Genomic DNA, 13652 nt, shown 5'->3' on the forward strand with positions numbered 1-13652 from the left:
TCTTGTGGCGTTCTGGCTTTGGTTTATTTCTTTTTGGAAAGGTGGGGCGACCTGTGTCCATATCTTCTTCTTCTTCTTCTGCAAATATTTCAAGAATCGGATCTTCCTGTTTAGATGGGTACTCTTGATCCACTGATGTTTCCTGAATACTCTGTTTTGAAGTTGAACTGGGATTATTTGGTGTGGTAGCAATCATTGGCGAATGAGGAGATTTTGCTCGAATCGTAAGAGGCGTATTACTTGCTTGATCTGAGTGCTTCTGGATATTGGACTGTTGCTGAGAAAGAACAGCTCGGGCCCAGTCGGAGATTGATATGTTGGATGGAACAGTAACATCAGTTTGCGTGGCTATTGTTTGATATTTTTTTGCAACACTGGCATAGCTACGGTTAGATATACTGGGTGCAATTAATTTTCTTGCTTCCTGGTAAGTAACTTTGTTTTCGACTTTATATTTTACAATTTTTTTCTCCATTTTCCACTTCTCACATGTTTTAGAGTAAGCAGGATGGTTACCCTTGCAATTAAGACAAGTCATTTCTTTTGCCGAACGGTCGTTTTGACTGTGATCAGAAGATCCACAGTTGGGACAAGCTGGGTTCCCTCTGCATGCCGCCTGAGAATGGCCATACTTTTGGCATTTGTAGCATCTCAGCGGATTAGGAATATAAGGACGAATGCGACAGAGTAGATATCCTGCTTTTACTGTTGAGGGTAGATTTGGACTGTTAAAGGTGAGAATGATACTTCTGGTGGGTGTGAGTATATTGTCCCTTTTAGTCATGATTCTTTTGACAGCAATTACATTTTGTTCATTTAGCTCTTCTTTAATTTCTTCTTCTGTCACATTCAAAAGGTCCCAACTAGATATAACACCCTTAGATGTATTTAGGGTTGCATGGGCAGTTACCTTTACTGGAATTTTTGCAAAGTTTGTCACTTTCAGGAGTTTTTCAGAATGCCTGCAGTTGACAGTTTCTACTAGTAAGTCCCCCGACTGCAATCTCTTAACCATCTTGGGAGACCCTGCAATACTTTCCAAGTGTTTTTGGATAAGAAAGGGGGATAGCTTACTAAGAGGCTGTTCTGATAATGAATGCATTATTAAAAATGCAGGAAACTCGGTCGCAGAGGAAATGGTTTTTAACCTCTTTGCTTGCGAAGAGTCATGTTCGTGCTCTGTGTTTAGCCGACTGCTTGTCGGTTCTAAACAAGGAAACATATTTTGTTCCATCTTGGCTCCTTTTAGCCCCTGGCAGATGAACTTTTCTGCCAAGGTTACCGGCCCCGCCACGGGGAGGCAGGAGCAGTGCCTGGAGTGACCAAGCGAAATTAGTAGGAGTTAGTCTATTAAATATGAAAAATAAAGAAAGGTTACTTTCCTTCCTTGCTCTCTACCAGTACTTTTGATACAAGAGCTACTAAATTAAAGGATTTCTCAAAGAGAGGAACGTAAAAGAGAACGCAGAATTCACCTATCAAAAAAGTCGCAGTGAAAGCACAAGTAGAAATCGCTCAGTCAATCGCTTGGCACCCGGGGCCACCAAGAAAGGTCCAAGTCCCGATATTTTGCCAGTGGTTCTCCTTCTCCAAACTTGTGCTCCCCAGCTTACTCTTGTTTTTTGTCACCTTCCTTTTCTGCTGGCGTTCTTTCTTCTGCATGGAAATTTGCTGAGATCCGACTAGTTCCTAAAATGACTACAAATCCCTCCCATCCAATTATCATTCCATTGCACTTAGTTCCAAATGGTGGCGCTGCGATCGCGGAGGTGAACGGACGCATCTGCAAGAATCACCGCTTGATGTAAACGGCGGACAGCAATTGATGACGACTTTGCACGATCTTGGATTTCTTTAACAATTACAACATGGATTTTTCAGGTTTGAAGAGTATCACAGATGAAGGTAAGTTAATTAAGTCAGGTAAGAATAGTTTTTGTGATTGTCTTTGTCTATTTTTGCTCAGCACCAGCAAGCCCATCTCAAAAGCCCAAAAATTTTGAATACATTATACTTAAAACTGTTTGTGACAAGGTTATTTTGTATGGGAAACATAATGCTAATGACAGAATTAACTTATACCATACTTAGTTTATAAGAGAGTTTTCTTTGTCAATTGGCGTTTTCCCGCCAAAATGGGAAAATTGCGATTCTACACTGGAATAAGAACTCTTTATTGCATACAAAAGGCATACACAATACCCTTCACGGCTATAAGCCAGGAGTTAATGTAGTTCAAATCACTACTTAAAATGTCTGCAATCAACTTATTGCTACGAAAGTGTACGTAATTAGAAATTATGGCTGAAAAGTCAAATAATGACAAAATCCTGAACAATGACTTAAAAGACTCCTCTGAAAATGGAGTTAGAGTACTCAGGGAGAAAGCCCCTAATAATGAAGAAAATAATAATGAACTAGATAATAACTGTCCTCCTCAGTATTAAGAAGGCCAGGAAAGGGAAAAATCAAGAAACTCCAGAGATGGAACAAAAGACAGAAGAACTTAAACTAGACTACTTATCAAATTTGACTGACTCTATCAAACAGGCAAAAGGAACCAGAGTGTATCTAGAAGAATACATGCACAAGCAAACCAATAGGATTACTTCTGAAATTAGGCTGCAGATAGTGAACTGTTGGTCACTACTTGATTTGTTTGTTTGTTATTTGGTTTTTAGGAGCATTAGCAACTAAGGCCATATTGCTCCAGGATATGCGGTGGTCATTCCCTGACCTTTCCGTATCCTTCCTATTTGGTGGTGACGGGCTCGAACCCTGGTCTAATCAAGAAGCGTGTGCTACGCACTGCTGCTCCTTCCCACCTGGCTACGGAGGCACCATCACTACTTGAGCAGCACCTGATTGAATTGAACAAAGAGAACCAAGTGTTAAAAACAAAATTAGAGACAACTATAAAACAATGAACACATTAACCCATGCCCAAGCTGCAAAGCTCAATGGCAAACAGGACATATGTAGAGCTAAACAAATAGCTGCTAGGTGACTTAATATAAACAAGGAAAGCAACATTATTATTCTAAAAGGGAAAAGTGACACTACCCATAAAAAGAATGAGTCAGTTAAGGACCAGTGGAAACAAAGTTGAAGCCTCATCTGAGAGAAATAAAGGTAAACAACATGTGAAAAATCAGAAATAATAGAAATAATCAGAAATAATCCTGATCGAGGTAGCAAGCAAAAGAAGATCTAAGAAAAACAGAAAACCATCCTGAGGTGGAAAAACTGGGCTTGCTCCCTGAAAAACCAAAAGGAAAAAACCAAAATATTATAATCTTCGATGTACCTGTTTTTCTATTACTGTGTCGGTAATAGAAAAAGAATTCATGATGGATATCTACTTCAAAAATTTTAACAATGAAATGACAGTTCAATATAATTGCAGAAATTACACCAAAAATTTGGAAGGTATTGCAGGGACAACAGAGAATCTATGCTGGCTGGACCAGTCATAGATTTAAGGGAACATTTCCCTATCCAAAGATGTTTTAACTGCCATAAATATGGTCACACTGTCAGAGACTGCAGTCAGAAGGAACCTGTCTGTGGTCACTGTGCAGTAGCTGGCTAAGATTACAAAAATAAGTTTCAGCAGTCAAAATGTGTTATCTGCAAGGCAGCAACGGCTGACTGACTACACACATGGTATCAGGGATGATAAATGCCCCAGTTATAAAAAAAAAAAAAAAAAAAAAAAAGTAAAACTTATACAATCTAGGACCAAATATGGGCCTGATTGAAAACATAAATGTGAGTAGGGCTCAAAACCTTGTCCAATTGAATGCTCAAAGAGCAAGAGCTGTTGTAAATCAGATCAAACTCAAATTAGAAGAATATAATATAGATATCTTGGTGCTCCAGGAGCCCTACACACATATAGGTAGGGTTCACAGATACCCAAGAGACTATAAAATAATAGAATACACCTCAGGTGTCCCTTCCACAGCAACAGTAGTTAAAAATACTGACCATACAGTCACAAAGGTGGATCACCTTTGCTCCCCTGTGGCAGTGTATGCCCATATCACCAGTAGGACAGTTCTATATCATATCTCTTTATGCAAGACCAGATGAAGACAAACATTACTACAGATTACTTTTAAGCAGTTATAAATTTGTTACCTACTGCAAATATCATAGTGGTTGATGTCAACTGCTGGTCAGCCTTATAGTATAGCCATATAGAAGACAGAGGAGGCACACACAATGGCCAGGTATTATCAGATTTTATAGTCAACTTACCCTTTCAATTGTTTTCTACAGCAACATGTTCGAGGGGCAACCAGAGGGGGTAATACTCTTGATCTGATTATCAGCAATGATGACTCATGCATTAGAAATTTACAGATAAAGGAACCACTAAGTGACAGAGATCACAGTCTACCGAAGTGGGATTTACTTAAAGATGTAACTACCATCAAGGGTAAAGGTAAGGGGTTTTGTTTTCATAAAGTTGACTACAGTGGTCTCAGGTAGCTTTTGAATTCTAAATGAGAGGCCTTCAGGGAATAAATCTTGGAAGCTACTAAGCTTTTCATACCAACAAAGAAATACCGTTCAAGTTTTAGGCTTAAATGGATGTCAGATGAACTAATGAGGCTCGTGGGAGAGAAGAAAAATGCTTGGGATGAATGCTTGGGTTTAGTAAACTGAGGACAGAAGTTTACTAAACTAACAGGGAGCTAAATGATTTTTTAATAACAGAGAGCAAAGTGGAGGAGAAATTGTTGAAGTTAAACATAAAAAAGGCACCTGGGGCAGATGGAATCTATCCAGTTATATTGAAGGAGGCAGTGAGGGAAGTAAGCAAACACTTCACCATAATTATGAGATCATCCTTAGCTTCAGGGGAGGTCCCCATGGACTGGAGCTGTGCAAATGCATCCCCAACTCACAAAGGGGACTCAAAGGGTGGCGCAAATAATTATAGACCTGTTCGTTTAACTTCTGTTCTGGGGAAAATAATGGAGTCACTGATTAAATAAGTGATGCAGGATCACCTAGACAAGACTGCAGTAACAGTACAGATACAGCATGGGTTTTTTAAGGGAAGTCTTGTCTGACCAATCTGATTGGTTTTGTTTGTTATTTGGTTTTTAGGAGCATTAGCAACTAAGGCCATATTGCTCCGGGGATATGCGGTGGTCATTCCCTGACCTTTCTGCATCCTCCGTATTTGGTGGGCAAGGGCTCGAACTCTGGTCTAATCAAGAAGCATGTGCTACGACACTGCTGCTCCTGCCCACCTGGCTATGGAGGCACCCAATCTGATTGGATACTACAATGTGGTCACAAAGGAACTGGATGCAAAAAATAATAATTTTGATATCGTATACTTGGATTTCAGGAAAGCTTTTGATACTATTGCACATGGAAGACTGCTGTACAAATTGGAGTGGTATGACATTAAGGGCAAGTTGCTGCAATGGATAAAGGGATGGTTGAGTGGGAGATGGCAGAGAGTGGTAATAAATGGACACTGCTCTACATGGCCTAATGTTATTAGTGGAGTCCCCAAGGGTTTGGTGCTGGGCCTATTGCTGTTTTGTGTATTTATTAATTATATCAATGAAGGTATATCAGGCTTAATGTCCAAGTTTGCAGATGATACAAAGGTTGGCAGGATTGTTAATGATAGTAAAGACAGTATGCTACTGCAAAATGATCTAGAAAAGTTAGGTAGATGGAGTTAGGTATCTAGAAAATCTGAGAAGTGGCAACTGAAATTTAATATTGACAAATGCAAAGTACTGCATATGGGTAGCAGTAACCCAAGAGAAACATACCAACTGTGTGGTACTATGCTCAGGGAGGTGGAGAATGAAAAAGATGTGGGGATAATTGTGCAGTCAGAAATGAAGTTCTCTGAGCAGTGCAGATGGGCTGCCAGAGCTGGTCATGAAGTTTTGTCAATGATATATGGGTATATTGCTAGCAGTGATAATAACTGCAATGATATATTGCTAGCAGAGACAAGGAGGTGATTATATCTTTGTATAAGGCAATGGTCAGGCCACGCCTTGAGTACTGCGTACAGGTTTGGAGGCCTCAATTTAGGAAGGATGTAGAGTTGCTAGAATGAATACAGAGAAGGGCAACAAGATTGGTGAGAGGAACAAAGGGGTTCTCTTACCAGGAGAGGCTTAAATTCTGTCAGTTGCAGCAAGACTAGGCACCTGCGAGGTGATCTGATCGAGGTGTACAGGGCCTTGAATGGTTTGAGCAGGCTCAATGCTGATGGGATACTTCCACTTGCTGAGATTAAGAACATGAGGGGCATAGAATCAAATTGAGGAAAGACAGTTATAGAATAGATGTGCCAAAGTTTGTCTTTGGTTGACTGCTGGAACTGACTTCCATCTGTTGTGGAAGTTGATTGCTTAAATAAATTTAAGGCTGAACTAGGCAAACATTTGGAGTGACCAGATGGGTGAAATGGGAAATGGGCTGATGCTCTATAGCTTGCTTTCTTGCATCATATACCTTAACTAATGCTAATGCTAAAGTGATAAATCAACCTAATAACTTACCGACCTTTAGCAGTACCATGTGGTACCATGTACATTGATGTCACTCTTGCCACCAATTCAATAGTCTATAAAATTACAGACTGCTATGTCCAGCCAGCCTGGACCACATCAGGTCAGAGCCATCACCTTCAAACTAAACTGGCAATTACAAACAACCCAACACTCCTTGTTGGATATTAAAAGGTATAACCTTAAAAGGGCAAACTGGCAGATTTTCGCAGAACATATAGTAGCTGAGCTGCAAAAACAGGAAAATGAGTGGTCTAGATTAGGCAACTGTAGCCCGGACAAGAAAGCACTGACTGTGACAAACATTTTAACAAAAACAGCAAACCCGTCTATCCCATGGAAAAAACCGAGGTAGTAGGCAACCCCCTGGTGGTGCTCTGAACTGACTATACTCAGGAGAAGGGTGCACCAAGTGAGGAGAAATTTTCATAGCCAGAGCATCTTGGCCACATGAGGTGGATTCACTGACAGATTCTTATAGAATCTCTCAGGAGTCAGTATACAGCCCTCATAAGAGACAAGAAAAAGAAATGCTGGAGGCACTTGGGGGAACTCCTGGAAACAATAACCCTTGGGAAGTTGTATACAGAACAGTGACAAACAAGCTGCCAAGAGGAAATGTCCTATAAACTGTGGATCATTCCCCCCACCCAAGTAGACATTATAAAATAAAACACTGAATATGAATGCCAATATTGAACCTCTGTTTACTATACAAGACTTAGAAATAGCACTATCTAAAACCAAAAACAATAAATACCCAGGTTTTGACTTCTTAGAGGTTGAGATTATGAAAACAAAATTAGAGAAATAGCACTATATAATAACTGTATGACAGTTATTATATAGGTATATTCCCAAAAATATGGAAAAAAGCTGTATTAAGATTAATTCTCAAAAACCCTGAGAAACCACCTACTGATCCCAAATCATATAGCCTAATAGCCCTACTCCCTGTACTAGGGAAAATATACGAAAGACTAATACAGTAGATTCCGGTTATTTGGGCCACCGGTTAATTGGGGCAGCCGTTTATTTGGGACAAATCTTAAAAACCAGAACCCAATCAAGAAAATAGCCAGGGTTTACTTTGCTTATTTGGGACAAAATGCCGTTTATTATGGTAAAATGTGTTTACACTTCCATGGAATCTTCAATCATATAAAAAAAATAATTTTCAGAATCTTCTCTTCATTCCTATTTTTAAAGTTTTGTAACTCGTTACTTCGTTCCCACTTTCGCGTATCGTGTTGCTTGCAATTTGTGTGTGCTGTGTTTTTTGTTATTGATTGCTTATCTTTTTACTGTTTTAAATTTTAACCCCCACCCACAAATGTCAACTAGTTTAGTTAGTATGTACATATTACAGTATGCATTAATTATTCCGATTATCAAGTATATTCTTCCGAATTTCACGTATCATTTAATTTTTTAATTGGTAAGGTAATAAAACTTTTATAGCCTTTGGATAATATTCCTCCTATTTTCGCTAATTAGAATCACTGTTTAATAGAATTAAAATTCAATTCACAAACGCGATCACAATGACCGGCGCTTACTGCACATCGTATAGTGAACGGTACTTTACTTTGAGTTCGTCATAACGTGATTTGATTGTACAGTGAACCAATTGTAAAAAAAAAAAAAGGGGGTGGGGGGTAACATTGTATTTTTAACTATTTATGTGAAACTTCAGATAATTGGGGCAGCCGCTTAATCGGGCCAAAATGCACTAGTCCCGATGTGTCCCAAATAACTGGAATCGACTGTATATAGCAGATTGATGTAGCCGAGTGGTCAGGAGCACAAGTGCCGTAGCACACGCTCTTTGAGCGGACCGGGGTTCGAGCCCTTGACTGCTAAATAGAATTAACAATTTGTATTGATTGAGTTATTGTAAACTCTACTGACCTGGTGGTCGTACCGGAGTATAAACAAGAACATTAGCTCAATACTACAAAAAAGCAGGTTTACATTCCAATAATCAGTATGGTTTTAAGCAGGGCAACTCTATGGAGGATGTCATGCACCACCTTCTAACAACAGTTAAAAACTCAAAGGAGAAATATATGCTGGCAATCTCTATTGACTTTGCTGGGGCATATGACTCACTCTGGTGGCCTAGTGTCCTTAGGCAAATGCCTAATGTCCTCTGCTAGGCAAATACCCCACAAAACCTCTATAAAGTAATAAACAGCTACCTTACAGACAGAAGTGACTCAGTCTGCACAAAGTTCCAGGAATTGACATGCCCTGTGAATAAAGGCTGCCTGCAGGGTTCAATCCTTGGCCTTTTCTTCTGGAACATTGTTCTGGATTAATTTCTGGCCTTGGATCTGGGCCAGCGGAAAGCCTGGCCTTTGTAGATGACATGCTTTTCCTTGTAAAAGGTAACACGTGAGTGGCTGTAGGGCAAATATCCTATGTAGCCCTCTTGCAGCTGCAGGAATAGGCACAAATGCACATGATCAAAATATCACCTGAAAAAACCAAACAAATACTTCTTAAAAGGCAATTTGGACAGAAAATGTCCACAAATCAAAATTAACACAGCTACTATAAAAATGGTAACAGAACTAAAATAGCTTGGAGTGGTCTTTGATTCAAAATTAACTTTTTATCCCCATTTGACCTACTTGGCGAAGAAAGTGAGAAATTATGCAGGTATGATTTCCAGGATCAGTCAAGCAGATTGGGGGCTCAAAAGAAAGACCCTGGCAATCATATACCATGCAATGTTCCTACCTGTTATCACCTATGGAGTCGGTGCATGGTTCACCCACTTGGTCATAGTAAGAAATAGGAATAAATTAGAATCGATACAAAGGACAATACTACTCACTATTACAGAGCATGTTGCGCAGTAAGCACACCTGCGCTACAGCTGTGGCCAGAGCTCTCCCACATTACCTGGAAGTAGCCAAAAGAGGCTTATATTACAGACTTAAAAAGGGCATACCCACAGAATTTCTAACACCTTCAACGCTGAAAGAAAAATAATAGCCACAAAGCTCCAGATAATGGAGCTTTGTGGCTATCTACATTCATGCACAAAGGCTCCATCTACATTCATGCACAAAGAAGTCCTTAAGGAGTGGATATGTGCAAATGTTTACCCCGCTTATATAGGGTAATCAAAGGGAGAAGTAATTACAGACCTGTAAGCGTCATTCCTGTTCCAGGATAAATAATGGAGTCAGTGATTAAAGAAATAATGCAGGATCATCATGACAGGAATACATTTATATGGCAATCACAGCAATCAGGGTATGACACTGCAACAAGATCTAGCAAATTAGCCAGGTGGGCTGTGAAGTGAAAACTAAGTTTAACCAACTGGGTGGTATCACACCCAAGGCAGTGTACAAAGAAAATAAAAAGACCTGGGGGGGGGGGTGAATTATCCAGTCTGACATGAAATTAAAAATTGGAAATATGCAGAAAAGTAGAAGCTACTAAGTTTTTCATACAAACTATCCTAGGTGCTTGAAAAATGAACTAAGACAAACATATGAGAAAAATGCATATGGTGGTTATAAATTATCAAGGAGTACAGATACATACAGTAAGCTCAAATTAATCTGTAATCAAGTCAGAAGAATGGGGAAGCTAGTCAGGCTAAAAAGATTACAATAAGTCTTTGGGTAGGAATGCAAAGAAAAGTAGCAAAGAGTTCTTTATTTGTGTTAACACTAAAAGAAAGGAATGAAAAACATTGGTTCATTAGATATGAATATAATCAGAACAGGTCATCAATAACTATTGAAGATCCTGTTCTGGTGCTGAAAAACTGAATAAATATATTGCATCTACATTCATGCACAAAGAAGTGTTTACAAATGGGTATACCAGAACTCTACCAACTAATAATAGGCGGTGAATGATTTTGTGATAACTGAGAGGGAAGTGAAAGAGAAATTAAGGGCTAAAAGTAAGCAAGGCACCTCTGGCTGATGGAATCTATCCAATTATATTAAAAGGAACAGCAAAAGAGATAATTAAACCTTATATAATTATGAGAGTATGTTGGATTCAGGGGAGGTCCTTAAGGAGTGGATATGTGCAAATGTTTACCCCGCTTATATAGGGTAATCAAAGGGAGAAGTAATTACAGACCTGTAAGCGTCATTCCTGTTCCAGGATAAATAATGGAGTCAGTGATTAAAGAAATAATGCAGGATCATCATGACAGGAATACATTTATATGGCAATCACAGCAATCAGGGTATGACACTGCAACAAGATCTAGCAAATTAGCCAGGTGGGCTGTGAAGTGAAAACTAAGTTTAACCAACTGGGTGGTATCACACCCAAGGCAGTGTTACAAAGAAAATAAAAAGACCTGGGGGGGGGTGAATTATCCAGTCTGACATGAACTTTACGATTTACCACCGCTTTACGATTGGTTCACTGCACAATCAAATCACTTTACGATGAAAAATTAAATGATACATGAAAATTGGAAGAATATTTTCCACTGGTTAACAAAATAAAAATAAATTTACACTTAAGTACATAGCTTAATTAAGTGTAATAAAAGCTATTATATGCTCAATGACTCCTATACTTTGCAACCTTTAATAAATAATACAGGGATTACCTTGGTCTCTTTATAGGAAGGCTTCTTTTTCAACTTTCCTAGTCCATCATATAAAACAAATAAAATACATTTTAATGTGTTCCATACCAAAAGTACGACAGCGATTTAACAACCCGGAATCACAGTTGAGGCCCCAACCCGACTCCAAAAATATCAACTGTGATGCAACATATCACATAACAGATCAGCATAGGAAAACATTATGTCAAAATTACAACTAGATTAAAAAAATGAATATAAAATACGTGAAAGCGGATTTCTTCCTCCTTAAGAAATACTTTTTGATGTCTCGTATTCACAGGATGGAATGAAACTAAAAAATAAAAAAATGCACTGATGGGTATGTATTTAAAAGGAAATTTAGTTTTCACCAGTTTATAGGACCAATCATCTGATATCAAAAAAGGTCTGCGAAGGTTAATAGTTTCTATTTCAAGAGTTTTAGCAATAAGTAACTTACTGTAATTATGCTGGATATTAATTATTTTGGCCTCATTAAGGAGGAAAGAATGTTCCTCATTCACAGCATGAAATGCCAACTCTGAAGCGTTTGCTCTCGCCGCGCGTACCGAAGCCCGATGTTTTACGCGAAAATCCAACACTCCCTGAGTAGATCCGATATAAGCTAAGTCACAAGTCTTTACAAGAAATGCTGTAAACAAGATCATGTGTTTGTTGAAAGGAAGAATTTGTCAAACGGTTCCTTAATAATGTATGTAATTTATTAGTAGGTCTAGCTATCACTTTCACATCCATGCCCTTACATAAATAATTCAGTTTGTTATACTAATTTTCAATGTATGGGATTGTAATAAAATGCTTTTTATCAATATTTGTTTTTTGATTGCTATTGGTTCTCTTTTCCTGAGCAATCAATTTAACTTTATTGATAGAGATAATTGGATAATCTTTATTGAGGAATCTCTTTGTTAGCTCCTCTAATTATGACAGTAACACACTCTGTGTGGTTGAATATTTAAAAGTATTTAAAAACTGACTGAGCATGACTGATTTTTTGTATGTATATGGGTGAGAGCTATTGTAGTGTAATAACATGCCCATATTAGTGGGTTTCCCATAAATACTAAAATTTTGTTTATCCCCTACCTGCTGTAATGTAAAATTAAGAAAATTGATAGATTTAGTTTCTTCCTTCTTAATTTTACATTACAGAGGGTAGGGGGATAAACTAAATAAAGCAGGTGCCGGTTAAGTGATCAACTTAACTGGCCCCTACTTCTTTCATTCACTTTACTGTTTATCTCCAACCAGACAATGTGGTCTTTCCTCTCAGCTAATAGCAGCATTTGTAAACATGTTGGCCTTTAGCTGAAGTGATTTTTTGTGTTGTACTTTAATCAATATATACAATTTCCATTATAAAAATCACCTTTTAGAGAGATAAATAGCTTGGTTATATAGCAAAAATTTCAACTTCGAGGTCTTGGAACGAATTACCAAAAAAAAAACAATGTGTTATTGGGTTCACATTACGTTATTTTCATGATATAATGGTGTCTCTGGAATGGATTAATATCATAAAGTGGGGGTCCACTTGTACATAGTAATTCTGTAATTCTGCTAGCAGAGACAAGGAAGTGATCATCCCATTGTATAAAGCAATGGGACGATCTGGAAGCCTTGTTTTAGGAAGAATGTGTTGTTGGAACAGGTGCAAAGAAGAGCAACAAGATACAAGATTAGTCATGGATACAAAAGCAAGATTTCAGTTCTGCAAATTGCAGCATCTGCAAGGTCTGACTAAAATGTTTAAGGCCTTAAGCGGATTGAATAAATTACATGTTGATAGCATGTAATTATGCCATCGACATAATTACATGCCATAATTTCACTCAGACAGTACTTTTTTTTTTTTTTTGGTAGTTGTTGGTGCATCGTCATCTATGGCCATAATGCACCTCCCAAGGTTTTTGCAGTACTTTGATCCAAGCCCGAGGCGGGATTCGAACCCGTGACCTTTGGGTTGCCAGGCAGGTACTTTACCCACCCGGCTAGCCCAGTCGGCGACAGTACATATAAGAACATAAATTTAAATTGAAGGATGAGTGTAGAACAGATGTGCAAAAACCTGCCTTGCTTGAAGCCAGAGTGATTGTTTGTTAGGAAAAACTTTCATCTGGTGCTACAGTTTGAACAAATTTAAGCAAAAATTAGACAAATTATTATGGTGTAGACAGAGCTGTTTCATTTAGCTGTCTGTTGTAACATGAGTTAGTTACAACAATGGGACGAGCAGAACGATATATTTAGGAATTCTTTCAACTCAAATATTATAAATGGTTTATTATAAGGAAGAGAAGAGAAACAGCTCTGTCCTCTTTAACAAAACTTTCTGCTGTTGCTTTGAGTTGTTGGTAGGATGAATCATGTGATTGCAGCCACTTTGGAGAAAGTTTTGGCTAAAGTGTTCATAATCTCAAAGGGACTGAACAGATCTTGTCTATACCACTTTAAAATTGGAGAGGGAATTG

General features: G+C 38.4%; 1 protein-coding gene across 5 annotated transcripts in view; it reads right to left on the bottom strand.

The window, feature by feature from the left end:
- The window catches only part of Pi3K21B (phosphatidylinositol 3-kinase regulatory subunit alpha), a 519263-nt gene that overhangs the window by 53035 nt on the left and 452576 nt on the right, over positions 1 to 13652 (bottom strand). The window lies entirely within an intron of this gene.

This window comes from Mastigoproctus giganteus, chromosome 4 (genome assembly GCF_048544385.1).
Source record: "Mastigoproctus giganteus isolate SK-2022 chromosome 4, ASM4854438v1, whole genome shotgun sequence".
Classification (NCBI taxonomy): Eukaryota; Metazoa; Arthropoda; class Arachnida; order Uropygi; family Thelyphonidae; genus Mastigoproctus; species Mastigoproctus giganteus.